This window comes from Anser brachyrhynchus (genome assembly GCF_964034855.1).
Source record: "Anser brachyrhynchus genome assembly, chromosome: 2".
In the NCBI taxonomy this organism is placed as follows: domain Eukaryota; kingdom Metazoa; phylum Chordata; class Aves; order Anseriformes; family Anatidae; genus Anser; species Anser brachyrhynchus.
Window position 1 is genome coordinate 83,521,324 of NC_137695.1, and position 17,455 is coordinate 83,538,778.

A 17,455-nucleotide genomic window follows, 5' to 3' on the forward strand; every position below is an offset into this window, starting at 1 on the left:
CTGTATTGACTGTGCAATGAGGATTTATGGACAACATATAAAATGAAACAGGGAGATGAAGAGGAAAGATAAGGTCAACAGCTCAACAGCTATTCCACTTGAGTATGTTTCATTTAACAAAAACAAGAGAACCTGTGTTTTCTACTGAAGATATAGATCTTTAATCTATGTAAATTTACTGATTACCTTAAAAGATTTCTTTTTTTTTAAAACAAAACAAAACAAAACAAAAACAAATAATGTAGTCTTAATACTTCCCAGTATGTTTTCTGTAAATACCTTGAAATATGAGTTATAGGATTGTATTCTGCCAAATTTTTGTTTGTTTTGCTTGGTTCTAAGAGAAACAAAATCTGGCCAAGAGGAATCATACAGAATAATCCATATATCCCTGAGGTAAATTATTGTTGTTTTTCAGGCAGCATCTGAACGCGTAAAGAAAAATGTACAGCAACAGATATGACTGTAAGTTTAAACTCTAGGTCTTTTTTAAAAAATTGGTGCATTGGGGTTTGCTTTTATAGTTAATTGTAATATTACATCTCTTTTCTAAAGAAGATAAACTTAGCAATTTAATTTTTTGACTAACATTTTTTTTTTTTGCTTGATCTGAAATAGTGCAATTGAAGGACAATCAATTTATGGCTTTGTGTTAATCACTGTCTATCATAGATCCATCATTAGAAAAGCCATCTGTATAAAATAATTGTAATAATGTTTCAGTAATACCACATTTCTTATTCTAAATTTGTGCAACTTTCGTTCTAAATTTCCAATAGTAGAATCTCTGTAAAATTATTTTTTTGGAATTGGTATAGTAGACACAATCTACAGAAATAACTGCCTGAATGGTCCTGATTATGCTATTCTTAGACTATTATTATGTATAACTAGTGCTTCATACTGAATGATATATTTCTCAGACTATGACATTTAAAATTAGCTGATGGGTTGGGTTTCCCAGGATTGTATGGAAAGAGCATAGATCCTGATAAATGTGTATATTTACTTTCTGAATTCACTGAATACATTCCCTTTCTAGGTGCCAGACTGGTAGAAGCTTGTATGTGAATGTTTCTTAGTCAGAGAACAAATGCTGTGTTCAAAATGGTGGTGTCCAGGCTGATGTGATCTGCCAATATGCCTCAATAATGAACCAGAACTGTGCATTTTGGAGTGGACGGGGGACGTGAGTAGGGACCCAGTATCTGACAAAGTTGTCCTTCTCTTGTGTGAGGGCTGTTGGTGGTGATATCATGTAGTATTTTTAAAATTGTGCTGCTAAAAAGTGAACTGGTATCATAAATTCAGATCAAGTTAGGATGTGCTGGTTATGCATTAGACTAAAAAGCTTTGTTTATGACCTCATCCAAGATGAAAAATCTGTTACTGCATCACTAGGGACTCAATATATTTAAATTTCTATAACTTCTTTATTTGCAGTTATTTAATATGTACATTTTTTTTCTTAATTGAAAAACCAGCCTCATAGTTTTTTTTTTTTTTTTTTTAGAACCCCTGCTTCAGTTTACTATGTATTTAACTGCTTCAAGGAGTTGCTTTGCTGATAAACACAGGTTAAACATGTTGAACCAATGTCTGAGGAGCTCACTGGAAAAAGAATGCCACGTACATCTTTTGAACTCACTGATCCAGCAGCAAGAGAACACAGAGCTCTGCTACTCCATTTGCTCATTTTCCAAAGCAGCACTCTAGGCTTCCAAGCCCTAATCCTTTACTGACAGACACACAGACCCTGTGACGAAAGAACATAACATTATATAATACGGTTGAATGTGTGAGGCCATGAGTCTAGAAATAGCACTCCTTGAGCCTTCTAAGATCTTGCAGTTCCTCTCTCCTGTAAGTTTCTGATAATGTTAAATTGTGTGCATGCATAAATAATATGGCAATAGGAAAAAGACCAGCATTTTAGGAAGTAGATATTTCATCCTTATATCTGTGTTAGAGTGTATAAAAAGCATGTTATGTATTAAAGGCTGCTTCTTTCCACAGTGCAAGTGTCTTGCTGGTCATTGTCTTTATCTTTCAAACTGATGTGAAATAATAAAATATTAGTGTGGAATACAGTAAGAAAAACTGTGAGGAACATTGAAGATGAATTACCCATGTCTTTGCAGTAAAAGCATGCTTAAGCTGACATATGAACCCAGATCTTCTGAATTATCATCCAGTATATCTAGACTGTTGAGCAAATTCATGGCTACAGTTTTGCAAGGTATGGTATTATACCACTGCTCATTTCAAAAAAAATCCATAATCACTAGTGTACCTAAAACACAAAGATGCCTGTCTTTGTCTGTCTTTCCACCTTTAGTTTCTTTGAGTCTCAAAAACTTGAATAACTCCTGGGACACCTGATAGAAAATGAAATTAGAAATAGGTAAGATACCTGCTCTTTGCACATTAATTTTATGTGATTAATCTTCACTGCAGCACCACTAATTCAGAAGCCTACAACCATATTTGTAGGAATTGATATTTATTTGAAAGTGGAAACATAACATCGTGATGTTCTTTTAATGTCTGATACATTACTGGTCACAAGATTTTACGAGTTAATTTGGGTGTGCTGAGTAATACTAGGTATGTTAAGCAAAAGTTTCAACAGTCTGAGTCAGACTAATGAGAAAGCTCCTCTGTTCTAATGTTAGACAGAAAAAAATCAGCAAGGAGTGAAATGGACTAGAGCATGAATTAAGTAAAACTTGTCATTTTAAAGAGCATATAGTTGATTTCTTGTGCAGATAAGTAGCTAAGAAAACAAATTTTTCTTCGTTGTATGTTCTCTTTCAGAAATAAAATGAAAGGTAGAGAAGAGACATCCTATTAATTAATATGTATTGGCACACTAATAATAACAACTGCAGTAAGTAGTGGGGGTGAAGTTTGGCTACAAGAACTAAACCTTCTTCACTGCATATCTTGAGATAAGTTGGGCTAGAGAAAAAATCAAATCCAAATGCTAACCAACCAAAGAGTTACCTAACCAACTAAAGACCCTAAGTGAGCAGGGAAGAGGAAGTATAGGCTATACGATAGGTTTACAATCAGGTGTATTTTAGACTCTGGAAGGCAAAATGATGGAAACGACAAGATTTCAATTACTGGGATGTGAATAACAGCCAAATCATGATATCTGTTTAATCAAGTAGACAATCAGGAGTGTTTTATATTCCAAAAGAAAACCATTTATGAAAGAGATGGGAAAGATTAAAACACGTTTGAGTGCTATACAAGCTAAAGAACCTGCAGAGACTGCAAAGCAAAAGAAAACTTCAGTGATGTCTGTGACTGTCTCTCACCTGCTGCAATGAGGGACTGCAGAAGGGGTGAAGAAGGAATGGAGCAGTTTTTTTTGTTTGTTTGTTTGTTTTTTTAAAGACTTTAGAAAATGTCATCTTTAAGGAGTTTTGACTGCTCTTTAATTATATTTGAACTAATTATTCAGAGAACATCATTCTTGATGGCAACTAAGTAGAATGTCAATGTCAAGCCTAAAGTTAGGAAACTGTTCTAGAACCTTAATATAACGTTTCATTTATTCAAACAAAATGCTTAATCATCTGAGGATGATTAAAAAAAAAAAAAACTCCTGTTGTTTATTTAGCACTGATAGGAAGCTTCATAAATCAATTTAGAGTGATGTTTTCTAGAGAAGGAATTAATTATTTCCCTTTTATTTAAAAATATTTCTATGATCAAAACAATGGCTAAATCTAATTGTACTTGAAAAAGATGTATTTCAGCAGTGGTAGTGAGGATTAAAATATTTGATGAATGTGCAAGCAGTTTGGCTAATAGTTCTCTAAATGGATAAATTCCAAGCAAATGCTGATTTTTTTGCTTCATTTCCACTTGTCCTTGAAAAACATGAAGTTGCCATATTAATTCATCACCTAATTTTATCCAGATTGATTAGGTAATAACAAGTTTGGATCCTACTGGTGCATTATTTAGTTCTTCTGCAAATAAGTAATTCCTCACACTTGAGGACTCCTGGTTTAAGAACTGAATGCTAACAGAATACAGCCCTATTTATTTAATTTTTCAGTCATTTCAAACCACAAGATTTTAATCAGCACTGTGATGATGATAATATCTAGAAAGGGTTTAAACTTAGTGTGCTGTGATGATTTAGTTTTGATTGCATGTTACATAATAAAAGGGGTTCCTTATAGAGCCGTAACAGCAGGATGCTTTAGTTCACCAGGCCAAAGGGAGTTCAAAACTTTGCTTGTACTTGGTGTCACAGCTGTAACCTTGGGGAATAAAAATAGGAGACTGAAGATAGGGATTATTGCTCTGATGGGGCTGGATTTAAAAGCTTCACCTACATAAGCACTCGTTCCTGTCTCCAGATCTTTCTACTACTATCCACATGCACAATATAAACTGTTCATATGGTTCTCCATCTTGACTGTATTCTTTTGACCTTATTTTTTGGAGATCTACTCCAAAACTGAAATATAAATTTAACTTCCTTTTATTTTTTATTTTTTATTTTTTATTTTTTATTGTTATTTTTATTTTTATTTATTTATTTTTTACAACATAATATGGCTTGTGCAACCTTGGCATGGATGCAGGAGAAGGTGAACACCACTCTAGAAATCTGGCCTGTTCAGAGATATTAGATGACAATATTGCACAGAAAGTGCATACATACATTGACCATACATACTGTGATCCCATAGCTCAGTCAATGCCTTTGCTAGCATGTAGGCTCATTATTAAATTTGCCAGCTCTCAGATATGAGGCTTGCTCTCTCTGAATTTGCCAGGCTTGTTCTGTTTGAGCTTGACTTGACTTCTCTGGAGCTTTGTGTTTTACTTGATTTAGGTGTAATAATTTCTCTTCTCACTTCATGGGTAACTATGTCCAGTTATTTTACTTTTCTGATCTTTGTATGGTACAACCATAATTTCACAGAGACTGTAGTAGTAAATTGCAACCTGAGTCTTAAAACAACCAACAACATAGAAATGACTCAAAGTGGATTCTAGCTGAGTAAAAATTCACCATCTTTCTATAGGTCAACAAAATGATATTACTACCAGCAAAGTATGCACTAACCCCCATCAGGCTGAAGTGTCCACATTTAGGAGCCAGAGAAGTAAGGGAAGGGTGAGCATTACACCATAAAAAATGGCAGAAATTAGAAAGTGTCTGTATAACGATCTCAATCAAATGATTTCTGAAGCTGAGATAATGTAGTATTGCATTGCACTGTCAATTCATGTCAGCAGTGGTTAAGTACAAGTCTGATTTCGTACCTCAGACTGCTGGAGGAAAAAACTAACATGAGGAAAGAATCAACTCTATTCCTCAAAAAAGACTTTGATTTGAGCAGTATTCTGGATATGGGGTTAAAATTCCTTTTGCTCTTAATTTTGGTATTGTCATCTCTTGTATTGTAAATTGTTCAATGACATCACTGACTGCTTTTCCACCTACGACTTTCTCTGTAAAGATAAGTGTTAAACTTCACTTTTGTTGCTCTGTAGGGCTGGAATCCCTTCTCAGCACTGTTAAGTGCTGTTAAGGGAGCAAAAATGTCTTGATAGAAGCAATTTTAAAAGGCAGCAGTTTCTGACTGCTCCTTACTTCCAAGTATTGTAGAAACAATGTCTGGTGTCTGTGCAGCAGTAGCCTCACTCTTTGTGAGATGGTGTTTCATAACGTTCCTGAGTTTCTACCAGTGTTATTAAATACAGGGGAAGAACTGAAAAGTGGATTTTTTTTTTAATTTTTATTTTTTCCTCCAGAAGGAGATCTGAGATTTTTAAATTCAGATTTTTAATTTCAGATTACATACATGATAAGTTTTAAAATTCTATGGTAAACAGCAGCAGCTGGCAGTTAGCATATGTGGTTAATCCTGATGGACTCTTTGTTACAGAAGGACTCTTAATTTACTATAAATGTGTAATGCCCCCACCTTTTTAAGACTGCATAGTCAAGCATCTGTGTGAACAACTGGCTGGTTTGGATCTGTCATTTTGGAAATTGAGATACGAGTCTTCAGTGTTTAAAGGTGTTTCCATCCTACACAGATTTTTTGTCAGGCATTCTGGTACTTAGTTCTTAGTCTGGTACTTAGGGATTTCAACTTGCCAGACGTCAACTGGGATCACCACACAGCTGACACGAGCAAGTCCAAGAGGTTCATAAAGCACCTGGATGATAACTTCTTGGTGCAGGTGCTAAGAGAGCCACCTAGGAAAGGTGCCCTCCTAGATCTGTTGCTGGAGAACAGAGAGGGTCTTGTGGGAGACGTGGCAATTGGCGGCCGTCTCGGTCATAGTGACCATGAAGTGGTTGAGTTTAGGATTTATGGTGACAGAAGAAAAACTGTCACCAAAACTTCAGCCCTGGATATGGGGAAAGCAGACTTCAGGCTGCTCAGGGAACTAGTCAGCAAGGTCCCCTGGGAAACTGCTTTTGAAGGCATTGGCGTCCATCCGTGCTGGTCAGTCTTTAAGCACTGCCTCCTAAAAGCACAAGATCAGGCGATTCCAAAATATCGGAAGTCAGGCAAGCGGGGCAGAAGGCCGGCCTGGCTGACCAGGGATCTTCTACTGGAGCTTAGGAGAAAAAAGGAAGTGTACAGCTGCTGGAAGGAGGGTCAGGCGACGAGGAAGGAATACAGAGACATTGTTCGTGTTTGTAGGGAGAAAATTCGTGTGGCCAAAGCCCAGCCCAGTTGAAGCTGGCCATGTCTGTGGGAGACAATAAAAAAGGTTTTTTTTCAGATACGTGAACAGAAAAAGAACCAAAGAAAACATAGGTCTGCTACTAGCTGGGGAGGGTCTCCTCACAGACAATGACATAGGCAAAGCAGAGACGTTTAACACCTTCTTCACCTCTGTCTTCAACACTGATGATGGGCTTCAGGACCCAGGGTACCCTGAGCTGGAGGACCATGACAGTGGGAATGACAAACTCCCAACCGACCCTGAACGTGTGCGGGATTTGCTGCTCCACCTGGATCCATGCAAGTCCATGGGTCCGGATGGGATTCATCCCAGGGTGCTTAAAGAGCTGGCTGACATCATTGCGGGACCTCTCTCAATTATTTTTCAATGATCTTGGGAATCTGGAGAGGTCCCATTGGACTGGAAGCTGGCAAATGTTGTGCCAATTTTCAAGAGGGGTAAGAAAGAAGACCCTAGCAATTACAGGCCTGTCAGTCTCACATCAGTGCCTGGTAAAATTATGGAGAGGATGATCCTTGAAGTTACTGAAGCGCACCTGGGGGACAATGCAGTCATTGGTCCCAGCCAACATGGGTTCCTGAGGGGTAGGTCCTGCCTAACAAGTTTGATTTCTTTTTATGATAAGATCACCCATCTAGTCAATCAAGGGAAACCAGCTGATGTGATCTTTTTGGACTTCAGCAAAGCTTTTGACAGGGTTTCCCATAGGATCCTACTGGACAAAATGTCCAGCATACAGCTAAACAAAAACATCATGCGATGGGTGAGCAATTGGCTGACGGGCAGGGCTCAAAGGGTTGTGGTAAATGGGGCCACATCTGGCTGGTGGACGGTCACTAGTGGGGTCCCTCAAGGCTCCATTTCAGGGCCAGTCCTCTTCAATGTTTTTATAAATGATTTGGATGTAGGACTAGAAGGTGTTTTGAGCAAATTTGCCGGCGACACCAAACTTGGAGGAGCTGTGGACTCGGCTGAGTGTGGAAAGGCCTTGCAGAGAGACCTGGACAGACTGGAGAGCTGGGCGGTCACCAACCACATGAAGTTTAACAAAAGCAAGTGCCGGGTCCTGCACCTGGGACGGGGCAACCCTGGCTATACGTACAGACTGGGCGACGAGACGCTGGAGAGCAGCCCCGCAGAGAGGGATCTGGGGGTTGTGGTTGACAGCAAGTTGAATATGAGCCAGCAGTGTGCCCTGGCAGCCAGGAGGGCCAACCGTATCCTGGGATGCATCAAGCACGGCATTGCTAGTCGGTCAAGGGAAGGGATTGTCCTGCTCTACTCTGCGCTGGTGCGGCCTCACCTCGAGTACTGTGTGCAGTTCTGGGCACCACAGCACAAAAAGGACATTAAACTGTTGGAGAGTGTCCAGAGGAGGGCGACGAAGATGGTGAAGGGCCTAGAGGGGAAGACATATGAGGAGCGGCTGAGATCACTTGGCCTGTTCAGTCTGGAGAAGAAGAGGCTGAGGGGGGACCTCATTGCAGTCTACAACTTCCTCGCGAGGGGGAGTGGAGAGGCAGGTGACCTATTCTCTGTTATCACCCGTGATAGGACCCATGGGAACGGTGTCAAGCTGAGGCACAGGAAGTTTAGGGTAGACATCAGGAAGAGGTTCTTCACCGAAAGGGTGGTCACACACTGGAACAGGCTCCCCAGTGAAGTAGTCACTGCACCAAGCCTGTCTGAATTTAAGAAGAGATTGGACTGTGCACTTAGTCACATGGTCTAAACTTTTGGGCAGACCTGTGCGGTGCCAGGAGTTGGACTTGATGATCCTTATGGGTCCCTTCCAACTCGGGATATTCTATGATTCTATGATTAGTTCGTATTCAGGAACTAAACAATCCTGATTGCCACTAACATTCCTTTTCAAATCCAATCACACCTTTTTTCTTCATTCAGCTTGGTCAACAATTGAGGGTCAGGAAGAACTAGTCAAAAGCTAGCACCAGACAAAAGACAGTGAGAGAAATCATCAGAGTCGCTTACATGCCAGCGCATCTAGTGACACATTCTGTTGATGTGTCATCTGGAAATGTAATTTATGGTATATTCCACTGAACAAAATGTCAGCTTAAATATGAAATATAATAATTATTTTTTTCTGGTTTTGCTGAGCAGAAGGAAGACTACAAAATACTTCCTATGTTATTGATAGGATAGACCTATGTGGATTTTTCTGGGAACAAAGTAAGCATTATTCCTAATTTCAAAGTTGCTGCATTTGATATGAGTGTAATATGACATGTAACTTTTTTAATCTAAGAAGATTCAGCTAACTTTGCATGTTTTCCTTTCCTTCCTTTTAATATACGCACTAGCTTGCCTTAAAAGTGAGTGGCCATTTCTTTGTGAAGTTTCCATGATTATAAAGAAGTCCTTACAAGTATGACTGAGATTATCATCTCTATTGTTTTTTTCATAATATGAAAGCATTGTTTATCCATATATGTATTGTAATGCCTTCCTTTCTTATATCCATGCTAAATTATTTGTGATAGTTCATGTTTTTTACCTTAACTATGAGATCAGTCCTTCTTGAGAATGATGTCCGAGAGTTGTCACTGGAGAAAAGTCTAATTCACTGATAAAGCATATCTAGCTGTACATACACAGAAATGACCCTAGGATGGAGTAAGTCAACTGAAGTGAATTTGTTCCAAAAATTCATAATAGATAATTAGAAACTTTTTTTTAAGTGAGCAGCAAGGGGAAAACAATCATCTCCTTTAGAGAAAAAAAAGAACATTTTAATTAAAACAATAAACTTTATAGAATAGATTGGAGATAGCATTTTAATGTATTGCTGATAACTAAGTGTGAAGGCTGAACAATAATTTAAAGGTGGCAGTTTCGATTTAGTTTAACTCATTGAATGAAGAGATAGTGAAGAGACTAAGCAATTAGCTAGTGCTGAGGATTACCAAACAAAGCTGAACTGACAGCAAAAGGCAATGAATGTACAGTGGAGAGAGCAAGTTTGCAAATTTAAGGGCTTAGATGCTAGTGCAACAAACTAAGCGAGTAATGGTGTGTGCAATAATGAAAATCAGATGCTGCTGACATATGCCTCTTGCTATTTGTGTCACTGAACAATGATACATATGCTGAGTGCTTATGTGTCATGCTGGCCTCAACTGACACAAGACGGAAGGGAAGGTCTGTGATAGTTACATTACCAGCTCTTTACAACACATGTATTAAGTTATGTGATGCTCCTAAGCATCACTAATTATGAAATTGGGAATAGGGATTAAAAAAGCTGGTGATTAGTGCTGTGGTTGAGTATCAAATGAAGTGGTTGATTGAGTGTCATGTATGTGAATGGCCATGTGAATACTTATATTGAAAAGATGTGAAGTAGCTGTATTGATTCTTTCTTTAGTTCAAAGCTGGTGAAAAGCATGCAGCCTGTCTTATTGTCTAATCATTGAAAAACCTTCATTGGAGTAGCAGCAGAGAAATAGCTTAACCTTGCTTACATTACTCTAATGTAGCAAAAAGTGAGAATATATGCATTTTAAATCAAGGCAGAGTGGGAGGAAACAGTTTCCATAAGATGACTTTACTCTTCAGTAGACTAATGATCTTCCCCATATACTGATGTTTTTATTTCATTGAAGCTGGCCTATATTTACTTGTCTTTTTCAAGGTTTCATATTTTCACTTCTGAGCATCAGCAAAATATGAAGGAACCAGCATCACTACGGTAAAAGCAGTTGGCACATTCTGATCTTCTAGGACAGATGTAATCAAATTGTAGAGACTCTGAAGGAGAGAAGCAAGAGTATGAATAGGTTCAGAGTATGCAAGAGTATGAAGGTGTTAAGTGTTCCACTGGTGGCTGCTATTGCCACCTCAGAAGAGGAGAAGATGGCTATGAAGATTTAGATCCAAAATACGGAAACTCATGTGGCTCTAGGAGCTGCACCATCACTTCAGATGGATAATCAGTTACAACTGGGAAGAGCAACCAAGAGAAAAGAATGAATGTCTTCATTCACTAGTAATAAAACATACTAAATGGAAAAATATTATATATTGAAGGAACTGCTTATGCAGTTTTAACAGGTACAGTATTGTCTACCAAGTCATGTGGAGCTCTGTTTCAACAAGCTAACCAAAGTGAGTGAAATCCCTTTATAAGCATTAAGCTCCTGGTTTAACATTTCTGCTGATAACATAGGTGCATGTTCACAACTGTAACACCCAGGCTGGCTGCTTTGAATATTTTATCTTTGAATCAGAAGTTAAGGAATGCTGTCTCTATTGCTTGTTTTTGTTGTTGAAGCTAAAGAAAAACACTTCTGCCATTATTATGCGTCATGCTTTTGACTCTGCTGCAGATTATCCCCTTGTATCAATGTTAGAGACTAATGTAGAAGAAAAGTAGCTTTAGCTGAGGCTTAAGCAAAAATCTTTCATTCTCCAAAGGAACAGAGTATACATTTAGCTAGATCTTTTTAAAAATAACATATAGAGACTTTGCAATTCTCATGTAACTGCAGAAATGAGGCAGATATATTTTAAAGTGGAAAAATAACAGAGTAAAAAAAAAAAAAACAACACAAAAATGTTGATTGGATAAATATTATGTTGCAGAGCTAAGTCGCTGAGTCTAGTGAAGCAATTTCAATTTGCTGTCTGCTGGATGCCCATTGCTTACATCTATATAGTTCATTTCTGAGAATGAAGTACTTGAAATTTTTTGAGCAAGACTGCCAGTGGCACCAACAATAAGGCAAACTGCTGAAATAGCAAGCAAACATATCTCCTACTCTACTCAGCCCTGGTGAGGCTCCACTTGGAGTACTGTGTCCAAGAAGAATGTGGACCTCTTAGAGCAGGTCCAAAGGAGGTCCACAAAGATGATCAAGGGGCTGTAGCACCTCTCCTATGAAAAAAGGCTGAGAGAGCTGGGGCCGTTCAGCCTACAGAAGAGAAGACTGTGGGGTGACATCATCGCAGCCTTTCAATAGTTAAAGGGGTCTTATAAAAACGATGGAGAAGGACTCTTTACTCGAGTAGGTAACGGTAGGATGTTTACTGATCCAGGCCCAAACTCACCTATAGGTAGACACTCGGCCTGTCCCTTTCCCTGGGGAGCTGCCCAGGCAGGAGCTGCCCTGCCCGTAGCTGGGGCAGTGGGACAGACCCTGGCTGCCAGACTGTGCCTGGCCCTCTCAGGGGAGACCCCATGCTCCTGGCCCCAGGGATCCACCGGCTCCTACAGTGCCCTGGCGTTGGGAAATATAGAATCGGTCTTTGCTAGTGGAGGCAGATCCTCCACCAGCAATGCAAGGGGTTGCAATTCAAGCTGCTCGCTGGGAAGGCAGGTTCTGAACTAGGCCATTAGCTGCTCTGTGGAGCAATTAACTGGCTATGTTCAATTGCTTTGGGAGCATGAAGCTCTCTGACTGTTTTGAATTTGCCTTTTATTTTCACTGATAATTCAGTAAGCCAGGTCACAATTCTCTCTTGAGATCTACTTGCATTTAATCCAAGGATGAGAAATCTTGAAGAATTATCTGTACTTTTGATCGTGTAACCACAACTGAGAAAAGCATCATAGTCACACTGAGATGTTGACTAATCACAGACTCTGGGCAATGGATCGTAACTTGCAATATAGTATTGTTGGCTGTTTTTTGTGTGTGTGGGTTTTAAACTTCACATTAATTTGTACTGGGAATTTACACCTTTTATTAGAGTTATTGGATTTTGACACTATTTAAAAGAAAATGCCCCCAGGTTATGAGTAACATGTCTGAGGAAGGCTGAATTCATATTATAATCTTCTGAGACTCTCTATCAAGACAGCTTTTGCTGAATGTGAAGAAAAGTCATTTCACATAGTAAAGTTGGCTCCAAGCCCAGTTTCTTTATGGAAGTGAGATAAGTGAAAATCAAGATACAGATGCATTCAGAAGTTGATCACATAGCTTTTTTTTCTTTCTCTCCCTCTATTTTTTTTCCTTTTTGCTATATATCAGCTACTAAATAAAGCTATTAAAGATAATTCCAGTTCCTTTACTAAATCAGATTTTATTTGATGGAAAAGTGGTCTGTGCTCCTGGGAGCAATTTGATATTCTAAAATGGCTTTCTCTGAAGTGTTTATTGAAATGGAGAAATTATTCCCCATTTTCTCCCCATTTGGAATGGAAAGCGGCTCTAATACAGTGAATGACCCAAGGAAATGAAGAGTGCAGAGCAAAACAGTTTTTGATGAACGTGTGGGAGATACAGGTACAGGAGATGGAAAGTAGAATCATTTGAGGAAATGGGAACATGAGGTGCAAGTATATGAAGAAATAAAATGGACACATTTTTCATTGACGGAATAATGATGATAATTTGAAAAGTTGCTTAGGCCAGTGACATGCAATGCTTTAGACACTTGTATGTTGCCCTTTCTGTGGATCAACTCCTTGGAGAGCGTATCTGGTTCCTCCACTTCTTGAGAAGCTTAATTGTAGAGGGACTGAGACTTGAAGACAGCTGAGGGAGTTCCTGAGAACTTATAAACAGCAAAGTATTATTAATATGATCTGTCGTGTTTCCAGATATTGTCATCTTTACTAAAACCAAAGCTTAATCTTAACCAATTCTGAGATTTCATGACTTTTTTAGCTTGAAGTTCAGGGCCATGACTAGGTGAGCAATGTTTGTTGGAACTGCTGCTCAAGTAGCTAATATGCAGGATCCCAGTGGAGATTATAACGTGATAGCGTTTCTGTAAAGTTTTGTTGTTGTTGTTGTTGTTGTTTTTTTTCCTATCCACTGTATTTCTGGCCTGTGGCAAATCATGATTTTCAGTGTATGGAGTGCTTCAAGAAAGACAGAGCTGTAGGGTCAGGAGCATAATAATCTCAGGCAGTTTCTTTTTATTACCTTTTTGCCAAAAGGCAATACAGATACTGCCTTAAGGTCCTTGAAAACATCCAGAGGAAGGCGACAAAGCTGGTAAAAGGGCTGGAAGGCATGTCCTGTGAGGAGAGTCTGAGGACACTTGGTTTTCTCATCTGGAGAAGAGAAGGAAGAGAGATGATCTTGTGGCTCTCTGCAACTCCCTGAGGGGGGAAGACCAGAGGGAGGTGCTCGTCTCTGCTCCTGGTCACCAATAGCAGGATGGGAATGGCGCAAAACTGTGCCAAGGGAGGAGAGTCAGGCTCGACATGAGGAAAATGTCTTTACCGTGAGGGTGGTCATACACTGGCACAGGTTTCCTAATGAGGTGGTTGATACCTCATGCCTGTCAGTGTTCAAGAGATGTTTGGACAATCTCCAGAGGAGGGCCACAAAGATGATCAGAGGTCTGGAGCACCTCTCCTATGAAGAAAGGCTGAGAGAGCTGGGGATGTTCAGCCTGGAGAAGAGAAGGCTCTGAGGAGACCTTATTGCAGCCTTACAGTACTTAAAGGGAGCTTATGAAAAAGAAGGGGAGCGAATTTTAATGAGACAGATAATGACAGAACAAAGGGGGATGGTTTTAAACTAAAAGAGAGGAGATTTAGATTAGATGTTAGAAGGAAATTCTTCAGTCAGAGGGTGGTGAGGCACTGGAGCAGGTTGACTGGAGATGCAGTGGATGCTCCATCCCTAGAGTGTTTAAGGCCTGGCTGGATGTGGCTTTGAGCAACTTGATTTAGTGGGTGGCATCCCTGCCCATGGCAGGGGGTTGGAATTAGATTATCTTTAAGGTCCCTTCCAACCCAAGCCATTCTGTGACTCTGTTATCTTTGAAGGTCACTTCCAACTGAACTATCCTATCCCATCCCATCCCATCCTATCCTAAAGGATGGCTTATTAATCACTATATTTTTTTTTTCTGATTTAAGACTTGAATATTTTCATCTTGACCTATTTTTTCACCAACATATTATCACTGAAAATGTAAGGGCTACAATAATGTTTTTTCTAAGGAAAGTGTAATGGAAAGAACATGGAAGAAATGCGTCTAAATATTATACTGCAGTTGGCATGTTGCTAACAATACTCTAAGATAATAAGGTTGCTTTATTCATGTTTAAGTCGTAGTTTTATATCTGGTTAAAGTTATTGCTTTCATTGATTTAAGCATTATCTGGAGAATAAATTACATTAGAAATGATTTCAGGAGTAAGAAAAAAAAAGCATTGTTAAACTGGAATGGGAAAGGTTTTTCTTAGAAATGCAAAATGAATTTGTTTTCAAAAAATAAATATGTTTAGATGTCATGGAATAGACAAAAGCAAGGAAAGAATATGGAAAATGTACTTGGGAAATAATTAAAGCAAAAATCATAAGAAATTTTGTGATTTTAAAAAAAATCCTTTAGATTTAGATGGATTTTAATGAAACTGGGACTGTATCCATTGTTATGCATGTCTGCAGGTAACCTACAGTGTTTATTTGTTTCCATATCAGGGTTCAGTGAAAGTTAGCTGAAGCCAGCTGTGTTCTCATGCCCTCTTTTTCAGTCAGTGTCTTGTTGTTCACTGTCACAGTGACAAATGAAAACATTTCATGGCAGCAACTGTCAAAAGCCCTCTTGTGAGCCCTGTGTTTTCTTTCTATTTATCAGTCAGCAGCTGCCATGAAATATGACTGCATATCAGTAAGCTACAACTCTCTGATCAAATGGGCTAGCTGTTAGTCGGTGGCTGGTGGCCATTTAAATGGTGAATGATGAGCTTTAGTTGGCCATTTTTCACTGAAAGAGGAAATAAATCTCTCTCTATAGGCTGCCTTATATTACAAACATTGAATATTTATCTGTGACATAAGAGCCTATTCAAACAATGCAATGTCAAACTCACTAAAAATTGATGTGCTGGCTGATACATAAAAAGGTGCCTGGACTTTATCCTACTGGCTATGACATTTCCATCGACTTTGTCTTTTCTGGCATCCATATTACTTAGTATGTTTGCACATCTGTTACTGTATATGGTACTCATCTTAATCATTACTCACTGCCTTCCAACCCAGTGTTTTTCTTCTTCTTCTTCCACCCATTCCTCCTTCTCTTCTTAGCTTGTTATACAGGACCTTCATTTAACGGAACATAAATTGATGCATTTGCAGTCACAAGCAAGCAGTGCTGTTGAGTGGTAAGTACAACTCTGGATAGGGAGATAAAATTCTTTAGGTAATGTAATGTCTGTACCCACCATTAGTGCTAGTCTTACTGCACAAAAGAAGTCAAAGATGAAGTTTGCTGGATGAATCTTACTACAGCAAACTAGTTTTAGCCATTTTGATGTAAATTCAAATCTGCATGTTCCAAACTTGTATGAAAAATAGACACAATCAATTTCACTTTTGCCTTTGGTCATGCCATAATTTAGACAGGTATGATTTCTACAAACATTCATGATTCATAGTATACTAGACCTATGATACTGTGTTTAAAATCTTTTCTAATATAAAAATACAAACTGATCATCAACACCAGAATGGCAGCAGACAAGCCAGCAGCATATGGAATTCTGCTGTGCATCATCATTCTCTAGGATGGGGATAGTTACTTCAAAATTGACTAAATCATCAGTCAGCTGTCAAGAGTCCCAGTGCCTTCATTGGCCCTCAGTGCAAACCACAGAGACAGAAAATCTTGCATATTTATGCAAATTAATAGAGACAGTGCTTAGTCATGTTGCCAGGTTGAGCCTTGATAAGAGAGAAAAGTCCCTGAAGGATAAGTCATGATGATACTGCAGGATATAAAATCTTTCAGTGTTCATTCAAGCTGGGAATGGAATCTGTGGAATGAAAAATGCAATGCTGACCTTGGTATTTGAGTAAAGGTATAAAAACTTGAAACATAAGCCCTGAAGTTACGTGAACTGCTTCTAAAGACTTTTTTTTTTTTTTTATGGTGTGTCAAAGAGGTAAACTCACTCATGTCACACAGCTTTTTGTATCTGGGGAGATGTATTTCTCTTTGCCATCATTTCAGCATTCTCAGAGGGAAGCTGAAGCAGAGGTATTTTTGCTTTTGGTGAGAAAAAAAATAATTAAAAGTATGAAACTTTATAGCTTTTGCTTACATTTAAAGTATGGAAAAGGGCAAGAGAGGAGAGAAGAAAAGGAGAGGCATACAAATTGGTCTTGACAATTGAGATTCAAAATTATAAGTTTAGTAATACTTTGACATTCCTTTACTTCAGGCTGTTCAGTTTGTGTGTCTCAACCGGTGTATGTTTGAGTCGTGTACTTGACTACATATATGGACGTTGTGGTACACACCAAATATTTATACAATGCCATTGTCTAGACTGACCTGGCAGAGAGTTTCCACAAAGAGCTTTCACTTACCAGAAGTCCTGGGAGGAAGAGAAGACTCTCACCTCTATCTTCTAAGAAGCTCCTCTGGTCAAACCACAGACATTTTGTGTATTAAGTCTGGGTTAAGCTACCTGTGTTGCTCTTGATCACAACCAGACCATTGCTCTATGGCTTAACTGCAAGAAGTTAACTACAAGTGCAATTAAAACCTTCTTCAGATATCAGTGAGTGTGAGACACTTAAGAGCTACACATCATGGTTAAGTTTATTATACTTTTTGTTTGTATGTTTTTAATCCTGCTCCTGCTGATGTACCACACGAAGCACCAGTCTTGACCTTTTAACTGCTGCTTGTCCTTAGGCCTAAATAGCACTGAAAAGCTTATATATATGAATATGAATATGAGATGAAGTGATCCACTTGCATAATCTGGGTGCAT